Source organism: Cervus elaphus, chromosome 25, assembly GCF_910594005.1.
Source record: "Cervus elaphus chromosome 25, mCerEla1.1, whole genome shotgun sequence".
In the NCBI taxonomy this organism is placed as follows: Eukaryota; Metazoa; Chordata; class Mammalia; order Artiodactyla; family Cervidae; genus Cervus; species Cervus elaphus.
In genome coordinates, this window is record NC_057839.1 from 27,735,561 (window position 1) to 27,756,508 (window position 20,948).

Here is a 20,948-nt window from a genome sequence, read left to right on the forward strand (position 1 = left end):
AGCCACCATGGCCTCCCTTCTTTTTCCTTAAAGTGATAGTGTATTTTAAATTTGAAGTGCGTAATTATAAAACCCTTTTACCTCAAAACCATAGTTGGTGATTCAGCCAGGGCTGATGATGTACTTAACCATGCTGCTGAACATTCCATACTTCAGAGGCAGTGTGTCAGTCTTTTCTTGTCTCGGTTTTCTTTTTCTTCTAAAGTTCTCTAAGTAGATTTCAATATCAATAACTTTTTCCCCTTACTAATTAGAATAAATCTCAATTGGTGAATGTGGATCTAATATTAGCTGAAAAGTTAAAAATGCAGAGGCAGTTTCTTGGGAACTTAGTTGTCAGATGGGCACAGGGCTCTAAAGGTGGATAGTAGATGCATTTATGTTTTTAAAATGTGGGCTGTCTTTGCTCTTAATCCTTTTTCTATGGCTGTCTGTTTTTGCAAATATTTATCAAGTTGTGGGGCCATTGTCTCTTCTCCAGCAGGTGAAAAATTGTTTAAATGGTCAGGTACTTAGATCTAAAATGATTCTACCTTAAATCTTAGAATCTGGAAAATTATCTAAAGGTTTTAAGTGTATTTCTGAACAGGCCTAAAACAAAATTCCTTATTCATTTTAGATTCTCCATGTGTCCATAAAACATTATAAGAAGTTCAGAAAAGATTTTAATTTGTAGTCCTCTTGATTCTGGGTGAGAGTGATGATGATAGGCAGCAGAAACTGAAATTTAAGAATTGAAATGACAGTTACTCTCCATCCTCCAAAATTGATAAACGTAGATTGGTTTTCTAATGGTTCCATCAAGTTTTCTCCTTCTGAGTTTATTATGTGTGCTGCTCATCATGAGGTTTAAAGTCTTGCTACGTATCTGGATGCGGACTAAAAAAAAAAAAAGATCAGATGAATTCTACTGGGAGATCTTTGACACAGGTGTCCCAGTAATCATATTGTGGATAAAAGAAGAGCAATAATGAAAACAAGAATCTTTTTTATTAAGTTACATTTTAAAATTTCTTCAAAGTTTTCTTTATTCCTTCAAATCTTTGAAAGGCCTCATGTATGCAAGGGTGCTGAGAGGAATGAGTCTGCATCAGTCCCATGCTTCTACCTAAAATGAAGGGATAATGGGCAAAATACTCAGGTATAACAAATACTTAGATGATGTCCCAGATCCCTACATATTTAATTATTATGTGTCCTACATACTTAATTATTATCAGCCTTTGCAACAGCTCATGTGTGTTAGTAAAAGCAACTTTGTCTCTTTCATCTTTTTAAGGCTAAGTGCTTGTTCCTAGTCCTCTTCTAGGCAGATTTGATGTTTTGGTGCTTTGAGCTTTAGAGTTGTCCTTCATAGTGGCCATTTTTTTTTTCAGATATAATCTTGTTGACTCTGCTTAGGACCCTGAAGTGTTCTCTAGTCCTGTTACTCCCCGGAATTAAAATAACATAGAGCTTTCTGCTTGGCTAAACCTTCCCACTGCTTGTCTTCTCTCTCCTTCAGGTTTCTGAATTTTGTTTCTCTTCAGGTCAGCGGATAAAAAATGAAAAGGGGAACAACGACATCAAGAAACTATGTGTCACTTTCCCTTAATAGTTTTTCATTCTAGTCTGAAAGAGGAGATAATTATTTGGGGACTCTCTTTTCCAGCTAATTCTGCCCTTTTCTAAACTGATCAACTCAATTTGAGTCTAAAAGTATTAAAAAATAGTTTTTTTCCCCTTGCAATAGAGAGTGAGGGTATGAACTTAACAAGTCTTGAAGTTTTTTGTTACCAAAGCTAATGGTCAGAGACTAATGGTCAACCTCCTCCCCTAATCTTCAAGACAGGACTTAATTAAATGAGACTATTTGAAAAGTTAGATAACTTTTTTAGTAGATAAAAAGAAATTTTTTTTGCATTGCCTTATGCAGGAAGGATTGAATACAACCCAGATGAAAGGACCTAAATAACTTGATTATTTGTGTACAATATACTATTGAAAAGAATTCTCTACTAAAGTGATACTGAGTACGTTAATATGATTTTGATACCACCATGCACCTCACCATAGTTGTCATCTTTGTCACTGTACTTTTGCAAAAATCAAGATGTTATTCATCTAAGTCATCTGTCCTTTAAAATATTACTAAGAGCTTGCTGTTTTAAAACATATAGTTGTACTCTGCTTTAAGAAAAGCTATGTTTAAAAATAAAGATTTACATGTTAGCAGGCTTCCCTGGTGGCTCAGACGGTAAAGAATCTGCTTGCAATGTGGGAGACTTGGGTTCAATCCCTGGGTTGGGAAGATTCCCTGAAGAAGGGAATGGCTACCCACTCCAGTATTCTTGCCTGGAGAATTTCATGGACAGAGGAGCCTAGTGTGCTACAGCCCTTGGAGACACAAAGAATCAAACATGATTGAATGACTAACACAGGTTGTATTATAGCATTTGTAGTATCACATCATTGTACAGCAGAAACTAACACAGCATTATAAGGCATTTATACTTCAATTAAAAAATCATTTTTGGTATTATGAAAGAATTGTTGGTTTTGTAAAATGTTTCTCTCTAAATTTTCTTTTAACGTTTTAAGTCCAGATACATTTTAAGTTATTTGACTTAGCTAAGTACTGTCAGGACCATTTCTGATGCATAAATTGATTCTAAAATTCTCTTCCATAAATGTTAGTGCAAAGTTCTGCTTCTTTCCTCATCTTAGTTTTTTTTTTTTTTTTAAAGTGTTCTTTCTTAAAAGGATGCTAGTCCATTTAACTTGGTTTCAATATCCCTGAAATCTACCATGTGCAACTATCCTATACAACTTAAACTTCAGGTGAAATTACTTTGGGAAAATTCTATAAAGACTGTTAAGAGATTAAAATCTTACATACTCCTTCATTTGTCATCTGGGATAAAATGTTACTGAAAGAGGACAAGAGAACAAAGAAATAATGAGTAGAAGATAAGAAAAATCTGGTAAGTAAGAGAGCACAGAAACTTTTGAGATGAAGTTCTTGCTCTTCCCATGTCTTTATATCTCATACTTAGATAACTATCCTAATCTCATCTTGATTTGTTAATTGGAGAAGCTAAATTTTTAACCTTGCTTTGACAGTGTGTCTATTAAGATTGTTATTTGTACTGTTGGTTTTTGAAGTTTGGTCTTTCTGTTTCTCCTCTCTCTTTTTTTAACAGATTTCCTCTCAAATAGACTAGGCTGAGGTACCATTTTAAAGGAAAGTCAGCTGAGAAATGGGGAAAATATGTGGCTTGTGAGATGATGCCCTAGAAGTGTAAAGCCCTATAGTAATACAGCGTAAGACCCGAGGTAGAAAGCACTGGCTCTCAGAGGATCAGTGACCCTCTTGCGTAGCATCCATCCCTGGGAAACTTGTCCAGAGAGTTCAGTGGGGCAGGTCACCAGAGGAGGACACAAGGGGGCAAGTACAGGACAGCCATGTACATCCGGGGCTCATGTGTTGACCATATGAAACCTGCTTTTGGGACTGGAAAATGCCTGACATGGCTAACCTAGAATATATCACTATTCTGGTTCCTGGCACCATCCTTGTTTTTTAATGTTCAATGGATGCTGTTACGCTGCTTGAACGTTGTTGCAGCTTGCTGACCTAGGGGAGCCTGAAGCAAAAAAAAAAGTTGTCTAATGCAGTTCTAAATCAAGTTTTAAAACAACAAAACAGTTTAATATCTGTGGCTGGAAGGGAAATGTTTGGAGCTGCATAACTGGCAGGCAGGAGAGTAGTGATTTGAAGAGATGATTCTTGGGCCAGTTTTGGACACAAGCTGAACTAAACTAAAAGAAACCCAGGCAGACTCTTCTGTCTGGTTTCCCAGTAAAATCAGAGGGGACAGTCCTGGCAGTACTATGGATTTGTATGCTGGGATAGATATAAACAGCAAAACTCTCAGTCCTGTGGCTATAAAAAGAAGTATTTTTTATGATGTATTCATTGTTTAAGAGCAGGCTCTGAGTTTTGTTTAACATTTATTCCTATGAAGCTCAAAAACCTGAATTCTATCTGCCTGTGTGCTTAAGCTCTTTCAGATGTTTTTATTGTGTAACATTTTTCTCCAGATTTTTCTCTTAATGTATGTTTTTTTTCTTCACAATCTGTTAAAAGATCACTTTGTGTGAATCTTAACACTGTGATGCTGTTTCATGGTTTTAATTTGAATGTGAATTGTTGCAGCTGGAAGCATATGATTAATGGCACAGACTTGTTTGTCACAAAAACAGGTATTTTACATTTAGTTAAGATGCATTGAAAAATTGACTTGCTTACATTACACTGGACGTAAAGTCACATTTCAGTTTACTTTAGACTTCTGCTTGGAATTGAATTAATCTTAAATATGTAGATGCACATCTCTGATGTAACTGACTATTGAAGGTATTTGAAGGATGTTTTGGAAAATTGCTTATTAAATATATATTGTCCATTAATCGATTAGCTAAAGTGATTTGTTTTTAAATTTTTCTGGAAAAATTGTTCTAAATCAGTGAGTCTGGGAGTCAGTGTACAAAAGAGGGAGGGTATGGTTAGAGTTTTGAAATTCATTCCTCTTGATTGCCTATGTATGTTTTCATATACTTTTACAGTGTATCTACATAATAGAGTGATGCTCCTGGTCTCCCCTGCCTACTGGCGTGTTAAAGAGTCTGACCCACACGAGACATGACAGTGTCTTACAGATAATCTGTCATCACTGTGGGTTATGAATACATTTGCTACAGTGTCCCTAGTCATCCTTCTCAAGAGCAATGTCAGAAAAATTGTGTATGCAGTTTCCTTTAGAAGTCTGTCTCATACGTCATTTGAGGCTTATTATGGTACTCTGCTTTTCAGCTTTCATCTTAGAAAAGAACATGAAACCATACATGTTAAATCAGGGCTTACTTAGTCAAACTTGTTATACCAGATAGGAATTGGCTCTTTTCAAATCCCTGAGGTGTGGCTGTACTGTCTCAAAATGAGTACTCCCAGTGAGAAAGTCAGTCTCAGAAGGTATGTTGATATGCCATACTTGAAGAGTTTTATTTATTGCAAATAATTATAATTTACTAAAATCTAGCTTTCTACTTCTTTCGCTAAAATGGACCCAGTTCAGCTTTGTGGAATCATACTCAACAATACTATATCCTCCCTAGACATTAATTCAGAAGCATGAAGCTTCCTATCGTATACACTGTGAAAGATCATTTTCCAAGCTAAATCTTTCATGTCTTTAGCTGTTTCCCACATTATATGGTCTCCAGGTCCATAACCATCTTGTTTGCCTTCCTCTGGGCAAGTGTGGCTTTGTGGGTGGTCACTTGCAAACATATGACCAAAATTGTGATATTCTAGATACTGTCTGACCAGTGACACTCTCACCTTTTTCCTTTTAGGCACTGTATTTCTCTCAAAGCCAGCAATACCTGCCCACAGCACACCCACTGGTTCATACTGGGTTTGCTGTTGAGACACCTAGCTGTTTAAGTCAGGTCTTTTCTGTTTTTAACACACACATTTGATTTTTTTTTTTTTTTTAATTTCAAGTTCCAGACATTACTTAAATCTCTATTAAATTTCACTGTATAAGCACTGGCTCATTGTTCCAGCTTGTCAAGAGCTTTTTGACTTTTTAAATTCTGTCATCCAAAATACTACCAATTTATTTTAGCTTTTGTGCCATCTGTAAATCTTGAAATGATACCTTCAAAGTTTTTGTTTCATTAAGATTTAGAAAATGTATCAAATTGTCTACTGTGTGCCATTCTCATGCTCCCTGCTAGGGATGACTAGCAGTCATTTCTTCAGGGAGTTTACAGGCTATAGGGAATAATAAACATATAATTATGTAACTATAATGCAGTGTGGTAATTGCTCTAATAGAGTTATGTGTAAAGTGCTGTGATAACCAAGGTTGGTTGCATATCATAGAAGACCCAAGTCTCCATGCTGGCACAGACCCATGAATTTTAAGGTATGGCTGTTAAATCAGTTACCAGGCTGCCTAACCACTGTCGTCTGATTTACTTTTCTCTTTACTGGCCAACGATACAAGAGACTGGTTAAATATTTTGCCAAAATGATCTCATACTATGGTATTCCCAAAATGTACCAACCTGACAAGCCAGTCCAAAAGGAACTAAAGGAACTAATATTTTGGAAGACTTTATTCTTAGTGACCCCATGGTGGTTCACGGTGATCCCATTTTAATAAGTTGAGGTGGTATGTGCCTATCCCTGATCTTCTGGTAGCTTTCCCATTTTCCATGGTTGCATAGCAAAGGTTAGAGTAGTTTTGCCATGACATCTCAGTTTTTCTGCTGTCTTGGTATATAATCTGTCTGGATCTGTGGACTTGAATTAACTTAAAGATGCTTGACACTTTTCTATCTTCAGGTTTACCTTTCTCTCAATTCTTTCCAGACTGAACATCATTCTTTTTATGCCCTCTGCTTTGTTTTGTTTAATTTATTATCTGTTCTTAACAGCTTTGCAAGTATACATTCATTTTAACCTTAGTCTTCTTTACCCTTCTTGTAGTTTCATCCTTCTTTAGATCTGTCTCCCTCTTGAAGATGACTGGTCATGAACTGGTTTTTCTCCTTACCTTCTCTTACAGTTATTAGACTGAAATTCTGAAGTCTAGCATAACTGATCATTTTTGGTTTTACGTTCTCTAGGATGATATCAACCATTTCTTCTTTGATGGTCATAATTAAATTTCGACTTGAATGCATTGTTCTCCGATACTTGCTGTGAAATTGTCAGTAAGGTGAATAAGGTGGAAATTTATCGGAAATGAGGACTTGATAGCAGCCATGTATTTAATGGCACCTGGATGTGACAGGATGACTGCTAAAAGGAACATACTTGCTACCAAGACTGGACAACTATTTGGAGATGAACAATGCTTGTGTGGTACTGCCAACATCTGCCACTCTGTCCTTTTAACTCATTTTTCTCAGTACATTTGTTAATACTAACTGATTTGTAGATAATTTGGACTCTAGTGTGGTTTGATAATTTCTAATGATTAGTAATAAAATAATTTAACTCTATTTTTATGTTCTTGGTAGACATGTCATATATTTCTTGTGTTGTCCTGTGTATTTTGCTATAGATCTGACATATATGGACATGAATTTGAGCAAACTACAGGAGATAACTGAAGGAAAGGGAAGCCTGTTGTGCTGTAGTCCATGGGGTCACAAAGAGTCAGACACGACTTAGCAACTGAATAACAACAACTGGCATATATCTATCCTGACTTTATAATGAGTTTCTGAATACTTTTTAGATTAGATATTAAAAACAAAATTCAAAATCAAAACACTCCTATTAGGAATACATTCTGTTTTGTTATTGCATCTTTCCTACCATTGCAGGTCATCATTTAGATTTTTTTTTAAATTTTATTTATTTATTTTGGGTGTGCTGAGTCTTTGTTGCAGGCTTTCTCTGTTTGTGGTGAGTGGGTGCTGTTTTTCACTGGGATTCATGGGCTTCTCATTTTGGTGACTTATCTTGTGGAGCATGGGCTCTAAGGCGCATGGGCTTCAGTGGTTGTGGTGCACAGGCTTAGTTGCTCCACGGCATGTGGAATCTTCCCGAACCAGGGATCAAACACGTGTCACCTGCATTGACAAGCAAATTCTTAACCACTGGACCAACAGGGAATTCCCATCATTTACATTCTTAAGACAGTTTGATAAATGAAAAATGGTACTACATAATTTTAGTTTGCATTTTTTGATAACTCAGATTAATATGTTTTGTTTCTATGTGCTTTTTAATTTTCTGTATCATTTTGCCATTAAAACATGGCTATTTTTATATGTCAGTTATTCTTGGTGAATTTTGGAATTGAAAAATTCCCTTGAGATTTTGATTGGTAATATATTAAACTCATTAGTAAATTTGGAAAGAATTAAACTGTTTATTATATTTCATCCTTCCTTCTAGAAATATGATACAAGCATGTTTGTGTGTGTGTGTGTGATTCATACACATTTTAGAGTTTTTTCCTCAAATAAGCATATTTTATTGTTATTGCATGGATTTTTAATTTTGTTTTTTAATATTGTAGTAAAAAGATATTTTAAACATTTTAATTTTGTTTCTAATCACCTTATGGAGTCATATTATTAGTTCTAAGTTTTCCAGTTAATTCTCTAAGGTTTGTAGGTATGCAGTAATCATCTGCAAGTAATGACTGTTTTGTCTCTTTTCCAGTGTTACATCTTTGACATCAATTTTCTGCCCCATTTATTTATTGGCTACAACTTTAAGAACAATGCTACATAAATCTGGTGAGAGTGGAGCCACATTAGTTTTCTATTCTCTGCACCTAGTGTAGTACTTGGCACCTAGAAAGTACTCAGAAATGGATGCTGAAGTACACTTGCTGAAAGAGTTTTAGCTATCAAAGAATTTTAATTTTAGTTAGAAAACTAAAAACTGTGTGTGTAAGTACCAATAGGATAAAACAGAAAGCTACACATGACATTAAAACTATAGATAATAGGGGAGTCCCCCTGGTTGCCTAATGGTTAGGGTTCTGGGCTCTCCCTGCTGTGACCCCGGTTCAGTCCTTGGTCAGGGAACTAAGATCCTCTAAGCTGCACTGTGCAGCCAAAACACAGCCAGCCAAAAATCACAGATAATAAACTCCTAGGGATTCTTTGGTGGGCAAAAGGATTATGTGCAAATGCAGTACAAGGAATGGCTGTAGTGCAGCTGGCATATAATGCAGGACTTGAGGATGGATTATACTCCGAGATAAGAAGATTGGGAGAAAGGTGATTCCCAGAAGACGAACCAGTCATTAGCAGAGATAGTCACATTAGGGAAATACGATGGGTTCAAGGCAAAAATGTGAGCTGGACATTTTGGCCGCTGTAAAGCTCTCATAAATGATGTAGAAAGATTCAAGGTTCAGTTCAGTTCAGTCGCTCAATCATGTCCGACTCTCTGCGACCCCATGAATCACAGCACGCCAGGCCTCCCTGTCCATCACCAACTCCCGGAGTTTACTCAAACTCATGTCCATCAAGTCGGTGATGCCATCCAGCCATCTCATCCTCTGTTGTCCCCTTCTCCTCCTGCCCCCAATCCCTCCCAGCATCAGGGTCTTTTCCAATGAGTCAACTCTTCGCATGAAGTGGCCAAAGTATTGGAGTTTCAGCATCAGTCCTTCCAATGAACACCCAGGACTGATCTCCTTTAGGATGGACTAGTTGGATCTCCTTGCAGTCCAAGGGACTCTCAAGAGTCTTCTCCAACACCACAGTTCAGAAGCATCAATTCTTTGGCGCTCAGCTTTCTTCACAGTTCAACTCTCACATCCATACATGACCACTGGAAAAACCATAGCCTTGGCCAGATGGACCTTTGTTGACAAAGTAATATCTCTGCTTTTTAATATGCTATCTAGGTTGGTCATAACTTTCCTTCCAAGGAGTAAGCATCTTTTAATTTCATGGCTGCAATCACCATCTGCAGTGATTTTGGAGCCCCCAAAAAATAAAGTCTGACACTGTTTCCACTGTCTCCCCATCTATTTCCCATGAGCTGATGGGACGAGATGCCATGATCTTAGTTTTCTGAATGTTGAGCTTTAAGCCAACTTTTTTACTCTCCTCTTTCACTTTCATCAAGAGACTTTTTAGTTCCTCTTCAAAGTTAGGAAGGTTTAATTCGGTCAAACCATCAGGATACTTGAATGGCAGAATAAACTCTTTCTCACCTAGGTATTCCACATCCTCGGACACAAGGAAAATTATATTATTTTGGTATATTGGGATAAACAGAAACTGCTTACTGATAGAGGGGATGACAAGAAATGGGAGACTATGTCCCAAGCCTCACTAGACATCCCAATAGCTATAATATTTTAGTACATCTGTCATTTTTCTGACGGACATCCTTGTTAGGAAGAAGTTAAGATTTTATCAAGGCGTATTTTCCCTCTCAGATTTCAGTTTAACAATGTTTTGAGCTTTATGCCAAGCTAACCACCTCCTCCCCTCTACATGCGTAGATTATTTTTACATGTAATGCATATGTTTCCAGTTCCCAATTCATGTATCAAGACTCCCATTTATTTACTTTTCCTTCAAAACCATAGCTGTTAATTGTTAGGAGAAATGACAATCTACCCATCCCAGGTTGCTTAATTTCCTACCCAGATTGTGGTTTACCAAAGATAAATTATCGGTTTCTTGGTATGTGTATTATTATACTCATTTTATCCGGCTTGCTTTTGATTTTGTGATCCTTTTGAATAATTATATCTCAGTACTGATGCAGCTTAATTTTGACATGAAACTCTCAAGATTACCTATAGTTTTCCCAAGAAGTAAATATCCCTTCTCTGCCAGTTTTTTCAGGAAACTAGTGTATGGCTCTGAAACAATAATTAATCAAATTATCATTCTTCCAATGTGAAAGAGCTATTGTAGACTGTAAACAAAATTACCTTAACAGATGATTTTTTCTATAAAAAGGACTTCCTTGGTCAAAGAAACAAGTTTAAAATACACAGTACTGTAATGAATGTTATATCTTCATTAGCTGTTGCATTAACAAAGGGTACTTCTCAGAGCACTTATTCTCTCTCTCTTGACATTTAACCAATGACATTAATTAAGGCTATAAAAACATATTTCATGTAATATTTTAAGATATTTTAATACTGATAATGGGTTAAAAACCTTATGATTTTATTTTAAAACTAAGAAATCCTAGTATACTCTGCCTTTCACAATAACCTTTCACTTGGACATTTTGGAGATACCTGGAGCTATATTGTTATTACTAAAATGTTATTTGAACAGCTGGATATAAAAGATTTGTTGATATCTTTTAGATGTAATGATGGTATTTTGGTTATGTTTTCAAAAAGAATCCATATCTTGTAGAGATATGTATTAAAATATTTACAAATGAAATTATGTAATATCTGAAATTTGCTTTAAAATAACATAGGAAGAATTAGATGAAACTGGATTGGACAGAATTGATGGTTGTCAAGGCTGAGTGATGATGTTTATCATACTTTTCTGAATACTGAGTATATGCTCAAAATTTTCCGTAATTGTAAATGAAAGTATTAGGAATATAATACATCATTTACTTGATGAACATCAGAAATCCTACAATATGATCAAAGGGCAGGGTGGCTATTCCATGCTGCATTAAATCTGAACCGCTGTTTTTTATTTGTTCTTTGCCTTTGTTTTCTCTCCTTTAGTTGTTGATCTCATCTTCTCTTTTTCTTTTTTAATTTCTTGATTTGCTCTCTTTTGTAACTATTTCTCTGTGCTACTGTCCATGTGCCTGTCTCTGGTGGATTCTCCTCCATCTCCCGCATAATGATTTACTACTTCTAATATGCTGTGAGCAGAAAGCCAAGAAGCTAAGTGTGATCATATTTTTTTCTAGGCAAGATTTCTGTGTGGGCCTGAGGGACTTTTTAGAGTGTTAAGCGTGTGAGCTTTAAGATGTTAATTTGAGGACTTTTCTGTTGGCTGGCCCATGGCTCCCAGTTGTGTTCTGGATGGTTGAGGAATCCTATAAATGTTTAAAATATTATACAGTCATATTTCTTGAGACTTCAAGGAGGAATTTTGTTTTGTTTTTAGTGCAGTGATAATGACGCTGGAAATGAAATTATTTTATTTACAATTCATTGAAAAGAAATTTAACTTTCCAATTTTTATTACTACATTAAGAAACAGAAGAGTAAATATGTTCTTATGGGAAATAGCATGTTCCTAAGAAGTAGGTTAAAGCCTAAATAACATGGTGTCATAAAGATATTATCAACTCAGTGACCTGTTGGATTGTGAGCTCATGAGTCAGTCAGGGGCCATGTCCAGCTAGTTTACCACTGTATGTTCATTGTTCCATGCTGAGTCTGGTACATGGAAGTCATTCAGTAAATATTTGTTAGTTGATTGAATGAACAGTCTAAATCAGATGACTATTTTAAATTCAACAAACTTGACTTCAAGTGAAGATTATATACTTATTCCTATACAAGCTCACTAAAATATCTAGAAGAGTCGACCTCAGAATGTAAGTACAGAGAGGTATAGGGCAGTCATAAATAATTGAAAATGTTCAAAACACAAGGATTGTTATACATATCCCAGCACTAAAAGGATATATAGGTTGCTCTAGGATCACAAAGGATGGCAAAAGCAATTTTGTTAAAATGAAATTAAAAGAAGCCCTCACAATGAGATGATGTTTGGGTTTAGACTTGAAACGTACATTGGATTTTTCTAGGTATGCCATGGTTGGAGTGTTGGAAAAACAGCCAGAGGAAGAATCCATGGTGGATTTCAAAGTCTCCAAGAGCTTGACAGTTACACTTGGGGGTAAATGTGGGTGGTTGATGACTGATTATTTAGGAATAAGGGATAGGGGGTTAAGAATGACTTTTCAGATTCTTAGTTTGGTTGACTGCCAGTCCCCAGACAGGGAATCAAAGAGGCTGGTTTAGAAAAGAATGCATGGTAGGAATGAATTGGTTTGGGGACAAGTTGAGTTTAAAATGCCTGGGAAACATATAGAAGGGAATATATGATAGACTATAAGAAATAAGGGTACCGATGTTTAGGAGAAAATTAGATGAGAGCATTTGAATTGATGGTTTTTATGCTATTAGAGGTAGCTGAGGCAGTGTAAGTAAAGATGTTCCAAAGGAGGATGTGAAAAGTGAGAAGAAAGAATTCTGGGGAATATGAGCAGCGATAATTCTGAATTGGAGATCTGTGCACTGTGAGGGCAGAGACCATGTCTTTTTCATTTTCTTGTCTGGGTAGTATTGCATAGCACAGCATATGACAAGTACGAACTGTTCAGAACAGTTTTTTTAAATCTTGCCTATGAAAGAAGTATTTTGGAAATGTAATAGATGCTGTTTACTAGAGCAATAATGACTTGCAAGTAAGATCTAAGTTAAGTTGTTAAGTTTTTCATCCTTTAGTATATTAGTCCACATATTGAAATTTTCTGTGCATGGCTGCAAATTAATTTTTCACTTCACATTAGTTGTCTGTTACTTAGAGACTTTAAAAAAAAAAAAAACCACACTTTTTCCTCAGTAAGTTAACCATAGAATTACCATAAAACCCAGCAATTCCACTCCTAGGAATATACTCAAAAGAATTGAAAACAGGTGTTCAAACAAAAACGTGTACATCAGCATTCAGGGCAGCGCCATTCACAGTAGCCAAAAGTTAGGAGCAACCAAAATATCTAACAGCAGATGAATGGATAAACAGAATATGGTATATCCATATAATGGGATATGAGTCATAAAAGGATCCTCCCCCAAGCTAGAATTTTGTTTACAGATTTCAGTTCCTGGGATGTGGTTAGACTAAGGGTCTCAGTTCTGGCCACCTGTAGGCCAGAGGATGTCCTCAGTTCCTTGCATGAGCCTCTCCGACATGACAGTTTACTTCACTAAAGAGTCCAAAGCAAGAAAGCAGGAGAACTAATCTGCTATTAAGACAAAAGTGATATTTTGTATTCTAATCATGGAGGTGACATCACATCACCTTTACCACAGTCTGTAGGTTAGAAGTGAAGCACTAGACCTGCCCACACTCCAGGAGCTGTGATTACACAAATGAGACAGTACCAGAAGGTAGGGATCACTAGGGTTCATCTTGGAGGCTGCCTACCACAGACATTAAAGGGTTACCATTAATGTTTCTGTAAGGCTTTGGCTGTTGATGTAGGGACAACTGTATGCTGCTGTTCCTAACAGAGCTTTCCTTATGTAAAGCCAAAAATCATTTATTGAGTACCTATGACTTCATTATGGCAAGTATAAAAGAGAGAAAATGTGGTCCCTGGATTTATGGAAATGTAAAATATGGGTCATTTCTCTTAATGCTTCCCATTGTTGTACAGACATAGTTGCTTAAACATCCATTATGTATAAGGATGTATGACCTTAGATAGATTTGTGTACTAAAACTGAGTGTGTGTGTGTGTGTGTCTGTGTGCGTGTATTTGATGAAATGACCTGATTCTTGATGTTTATAGCAAGACCATCATTTTTCTAATTAAGGAAGAGAGAAATCTTGAATACAAACCAAAGAATCAAGGTGAGATGGACAGTGCGTTTTTTTTTTTTAATTTGAAAAATGGCTTTGCCATTTTCTTATAGGAGACATTATTCAGCATACCAACTAGTCTATATTAAATGTGTTGAAAATAAGTTGTTTTTTTTTAAGGATCCTGATCCTATCAGTCAGATCAGTGTACTTTTATGTGTGTCTACCCTTTTCATTGTTTTCACTTATCTAGAATAAGAAGAGCATGAAAGAAGTGATATGTCCTCATTAGTCCTATAAAAGTGAGTCCCAACCTCTATCAGAGCTTTTAGAAAATTCAGCATGTGGGACCATAATGGATACCTAATAAACATTTCTTTTCATGTAGTCTGTTTTCTGGCAAATATAGTCTTTAACTATCCCAATCTAGATAGAATATAATAGGCTTGTGTGTGTGCATGCATGCTTGCTCAGTCTTGTCTGACTCTTTGAGACCCCGTGGACTGTAGCCCACCAGGCTCCTCTGTCTATGGGATTTTTCCAGGCAAGGATACTGGAGCAGGCTGTCATTTCCTACTCCAGGGGATTTTCCCGACCTAGGGATTGAACTCGCATCTCTTGCATCTCCTGCATTGGCAGGTGGAAGCCCTCTTAGTAGGTTTAGGATTATTTAAATTGCACTATTTCTCTCTCTCTCTCTCTTTTTTTTTTTGAGTGTATTCTTTATGGGAAACCATTTAGAGATGAAATGCTCAGCTTCAGGCTATGTTTCAGACTCTTTTGTCTTCCCTTTGAATAGTGCACTAATTCCTAATCTTTTTATTATGTTGTGACACTGCATTTTGTGTAACCCTCTGTTCCCATACACATTTACATTTTAAAGTTAATTAAAATTAATTTCATTTTGAGAGCACCACTTGCTTCTCAACATAATTGGAGACATGCCATAGCATCAAAGACAGAAGGTTCGCAATTATTGATTTACTAATATAGTTGCATGTGAAGAAATCTGTTTAATAATATATATGATGTGCTGGGCTATTCTTGTTTTAATATATAGTAATTGTGTATTAATAAAAAATGAAGTCTGATTACCTTAAGATAACATTATTGATTCATTCACCCAGCTTTGGTTACAGAGACCATTCATTTGAAGTTGTTTGGAGTAGAATGATCCTATCACTGCTTTCCCCTTTACACTGGCAGTTCCAAGCACAGAAGGCATGCCTATTTCAGAGAAGAGACAAAAAGGGACTGCTCTACTTTAGAAAGAAGCTCAGAGAGATGAGTATTTCAGACAAGAATTATGAAAGGAAGGGAGGGAGCGAGGAAGGGTGTTTTAAACTGTATTGAAATATGAGACTGCTAATATCCATGGGCAAATTACCTACATATTCATTCTCATTCCCTTATTAATTCACTTAGTCAACAGATACTGAGTACTTGCCCTGTGCTAGAGTCTGCACGGACCCTTGGAGACACAGTGGTGAACCAGCCAAGCAAGAAGGAGCTTGGGGATTTTTAGCAAAGTTGATGTGTCAAGCTATGGACATAGTACCTGGTGAAATTGGTATCTGTATATAAAAGCTGTGGAAAAACTGTGAGAAAGAAGGTTATAAATAGTTGAATGCCTGAGGGAAAATGAGTCCATTTTGTGCTGAGATTTGTTTGCTTTTGTTCCTGTTCACAGTCCAGCTACATTTTATTTAAAAGGAGTCCTTGTCAAAGTCAAAAGTAGCACTTGCTACAAATAGCAGCCCTTCCCTTAACTTATACACACTTCTTGAGCTCTCACTAGTGCAGCCACGTGAGCCACTGGAAAGGACAGTGATTTGTGATCATCTGTGCCTTTATAGCAAAAGGGAGGGACATGTATAGGGTACTGATAGCTGTGTGTGTGTGTGTGTGTGTGTGTGTGTGTGTGTATTCCATATGTCAGGCTTGCCGACAACATCAAGTCTCACAGAAGAGCTCAGTTTGTATTAGTGATCAATTTGGTTTTTTTCACATAAAATATATGAGAGTGTCCCTTAATGTTAAATTGATTAATCGCACTGTTGCGCTGAAAATCTGAAGGAATGTGCACTTTCATCTAAACAGGAGAAACCTCTATTTTGGCCTTGGGAAGAAGAAATCTGGACAGTCATGGGGGAGAAAGAAATTGAGGAATAGAAAGTACTAGGGGCTGCAGGAAGGGTAAGATATAGAATTAAAAAGTTACTGGAAAAGAGGAAAGTATGCATTCCCAGTAAAAACTTGGCTTATTTTTTATAAAATTGGATATATTAGAAACATATCAACACAGAAATCTGTTATCCTCTTCTGCCTATTTCTTTCAGTACCTCGTAGGCTTTTACTACCAGATCTTAGAACTAAGGTTTGTTCAGTATTCCAATAAGGTACCGGCTCAAATGGTGGCCAGATAATAATAAGAAAATAATAGTTAACACTTAATGAACATGGGGAATATTCCAAGCACTGTACTAAACGAGTCATCTCATTTAATCTCTAGACTCCTTTCACTGAAAGGGGAAGGACTTAGAACAATCAAGCTGATTATCCAAGGTCACTGAGGTGACATGTGGCAGAACTGGGTTTCAAACCCAGTAGCTACAGAGTCCATACTGTTAGTTATTCTACTGTTGTACTCTCTATCAGAGCTGGCCTGCTTATCAGAATTGAACCCAATGCCAGTGCATTGCTTTGTTTTCAGGGAAACTTGTGTACGAAAAGTCTGAAAATATTGGAACCTTCTGAAAGTTTTGAAATATATCTGATCCCCAAGCTAACAGCTGTCCATATTTATTTATGATTTGTAAAACACATTATTTTGTTAATTACATAGTTCAAATTATAATGTACTGAGCTTCCTTAATTTACCAAAGGGTTATATCCTGATGAACCCATCATAAATTGAAAATTCTATTGTCAAAAATGCGTTTTATATACCTAACCTACCAAACAGCACAGCTTAGCCTTACCTACCTTAAATGTACTCAGACACTTACATTAGCCTGGGGTTGGGCAGAATCATCTCAACACAAGCTTATTTTATAATAAAGTATTGAGCATCTCATGTAACTTTTGGTACTATACTGAAAGTGAAAAGCAGAATGCTCATCTGGGTACAGAATAGTTGTGAGTGTATCAGTTTGCTCTCCTGATCATGCTTCTGACTGGGAGTCCAGGCTCACTACTGCTGCCCAGTTTCACGAAGGGAGTCTCATACGGCATGTCACCAGCCCAGGGACAGCACAGAATTTAAAATTAAAGTATGATTTCTACTGACTGTGTATCATTGTCACAATATTATGAAATTGAAAAAGTGTAAGTCTAACCATAGTAAGTCAAGGGTCATCTTTTGAGCATTATTAAGTTAAACATTGGTGTCATGCTCCTGAACGCTAGGCTGTCCCTTTGTTCACTATTTTATGGATTTTGGCTGTCGTTCTGTAATCAGTAAGGTCTCAACTAATAGAACCAAGGGAATAGTCCACAAAGGAGAACTTTAGCTTTAGGATTTGTGATTTGTGGTAAGCATTACCATCAAGAATGGCAGAGTGTGGCAAGAAAGGGTAAAAGTGGGTGGGGTCAAATAAGCATTGTAGACTAGGCAGAATTCCCTGAAGGTTTTATTACATGAGTAGGTTATATAGTAATAACTTGTTTTGGGCCAAATTAATCATAGAGAAGTTGTCATTAGAGAAACTGATAATCTAAGTTTGAGTGCCAAGGCTTATAATCTGTGACTCTTAATTATTTATTGTTATCTAATGGCTCATCCTCTGTGATTTTAAACTTTTTCTGTGGGCTGTGAATTTGTGTTAATCTGGAGCCCCATGTTACCTCTGTCATTTTTGTCACACAGTTGATAAGTTAAAGTCTGCAATAAAAAGAAATACTGGTAAGAGTGAAACAGCAAGTTGTGCTAGAATGCAATAGCATTTCCACAGTATTACAGGATCATATTTCACCCTGAGTATGTAACAAACATCTTCCACTGCCGCCAGAACATTCCTATTTTGGCTTTCCCCAATTGGTTGCTTTGGTCAATGGCAGTTTCAACAAAATTGTTGCCATACTAGCTTTTCTAGTCCAGCCACCAGATTTCCAAAATACTATTTACAAATGTGCTTTAATTTTTGTATTATGCCAATAGCCCAGGAATTTGCTGCTTTCTATTTGGAGCCTTGCAAATCGTGTTCACCCTGGGGGTTTTGGGTCTTCTAGGGAGTCAGCCTTTGGCTTGTACAGGAACACAGAAGGGAACATTTTCCCAAGAACTGTCCTCATAGTGTTTTCTCTTCGTACTTTAAATTTCTCATGGTTGCTGGTTCTGTTGACCGTCAGAACAGAGAAAGGGATCTCAAATAGGATAGGATCAAGAAGGATCACAGTGAGCATAGAGTAATGCTCTTATGGCTTTAGTTCAGTGCCTTAGCACATGCTGCATCATGGCCTCACATTTCCAGATACTAAAACAGTACTCTGAGAAAGACTGGGCAATAAACAAAGTGAAGTTTGGTTGTATATGTATTTTTTTTAAAAGTTTTTAACATCAGATGGTGGGTGAGAACTTTCCTGCAGAAGAGGGTATGTGCCAGAAACATAAACATTTCGTGCTAATGTTTATAACTATAAACCAACAAAACCAAAGTGATAGATTATTTGTAGATCATGGCATTTTTCTTAGGTAAATTCTACATTCTGCATTTGAAAATTCTGAATAAATATTTTATAAGAGACTACTCAATTCCCTGAAAAAATACTGATTGGGTGTCCATTGTATGTAAGTCTTCATGTTGGATGAAGTCAAAGTATGGAGTTAATGAGTCACATAAATGCACAAAACTTTCATGTGGCTCTTTCAGTCTAAGCAGGAAGATGATATATGCTTTGAGGTAACAGTGTTGCAGGGTGGAAGTGTTACGAGCAGAAACAAGAGAAATAGCTCAAGTTTTCGGAGAAGTTATTTCCAGCTGAAAGATCGTGGGACGCTTGGTGGAATAGGTGATTATATCTGGCTCTTGAATGGTGTTTAGTGTTGGTCCTTTATTAGGCCAGAACCTGGTGGTCCGGAGTCGATGATGAGAGAGTGAAAGAAGGAAAGAGGCTAATATTCCCTGGGTTACGCAGCCGGCTTTCGCGCTCCAGGGAATTAGCCAGAAATAGGTAGAGAGAGATAGAGAGAGAGAAAGAAAGAAAGACAGACACGGGGACCCAAACTCTGATGGAGCAAAGATCTTTTAATCAACATGGTGTGGACATATATACTGTCTTACAAGGTAGTTATTCTCAACAAAGATAAAGATTAAAATTCCAGACTTACAAAACACAAGGCCATCCCTATTAAAGAGAGAAGAGGGTACTTATCACCATAATGAGAAACTAACAAAGGAAATGCCTGGATTCCTCAGCCCTGGGAAAGGCGTGCCTCTCCTCTTAATTCCTGAATATTCAGAAATTAATAAGGACCAAAGGATTCCTGACAGATCCAAAACAGCACACAGAAAGTCTCCTGTTAAATGCTTCCTGACAGTTTAGCAATTTGAATGAAGGAGAGCTGAAGGGAGAACTGATGTGGCAGAAACTCCAGGCAGAGGGGTAAGACAATCAGGGTGAAGCTGCGAAGCTGGGATCTGGCTCAGGAGAGCAAAAATTGCGTTTGTGGGGTTTATAGGCAAATAATAGAAAAATGACATAGGAGTGGCCAGTTGAAGCCAGATCATAGAGAACTGTAAATGCTAAATCAAGTAGTTTGGGAATTTAAAGTTACAGACATTTAATATTTTTGAGCACAGTGGTGATATAATCTGAGCTAACTTTCGGGACGAGTATTAGTAATTTCATTTGATTACCACCAGGACATAAGTGAGGAGACCAGTTAGAATACTATTCTGATGATCTAGACAGAAAGTGAAGAAAGTGTGAACCACAGTAAGAACATAGGAGCAGGGCAGCTATCAGACAGCAAACATAGTCCTCAAGTACAGTTTTTAGGAATTGACATTGAAGGTAATGACGTAAAATTGTGTTTAGAGTAACACAGACATCCAGGATGTTTGTTGAGGATAAGAAAAAAGAGGGCAATTGGTGTATCAGCTTGTATAGTGTTTACATTTTTTTTTTTTTTTTTGCGAAAGATAATCTGAGGACCACCTGTCTCAGAATCTCCTGGGTCACACTCTTTGTGAGAATCTTTCTAAGCACAAAGCATGTGACCACTGGGTTAGAATTCCAACATAATGAGACCAGTGAGATTAGTATGATTCCTATATGGACCTCTTAATTTTGAGATTTTGCTCCCAGCTCTAGTTGGCCTATCTTTGGACAGAGATGGTCGGGGAGAATAAATTATTATTCAGTGTAACATCTTTATTTCTCTTTGAAGCCAACTCTATATTTATGCCAAATTATAGTAGATCTTACTCATCTCTTTTAATATTAAAGATGTGTAAGTGTTTGAGGGTCCACTGCAGGGATGGGGGTCGGCAGTGCCCTGCCACTGGGACAGGGACACAAGCCGTGGTAGTGCAGGGAGGCACATGTTGGCTATATCCTTTGGGAGGTCTTCCTTCAAAAGCGCTACCATAGAGCGAGGAGACGCCAGGACTGAGTTGCCTCAGGCCAAACAAGTAACAGGAAGGCAGCACAGCCCCACCCATCAGAAGACTGTTGGATTAAAGATTTACTGAGCAGCCTTGTCTGACTCAATGAAACTATGAGCCATGCCATGTAGGGTTACCCAAGACGGACAGGTCATGGTGCACAGTTCTGACAAAATGTGGTCTACTGAAGAAGGGAATGGCAAACCACTTAAGTATTCTTGCCTTGAGAACCCCATGAACAGTATGAAAAGGCAAAAAGATAGG

General features: G+C 37.1%; 1 protein-coding gene and 1 long non-coding RNA gene across 2 annotated transcripts in view; both read left to right on the forward strand.

The window, feature by feature from the left end:
• ARL15 (ADP ribosylation factor like GTPase 15) overlaps window positions 1-20,948 on the forward strand; it is a 446,241-nt gene that overhangs the window by 189,074 nt on the left and 236,219 nt on the right. The window lies entirely within an intron of this gene.
• Window positions 13,763-19,248, forward strand: LOC122683968. Its single transcript, XR_006337881.1, has 3 exons — window positions 13,763-13,773; window positions 15,682-15,688; window positions 19,119-19,248. It is a non-coding gene; the product is annotated as an uncharacterized LOC122683968 (long non-coding RNA).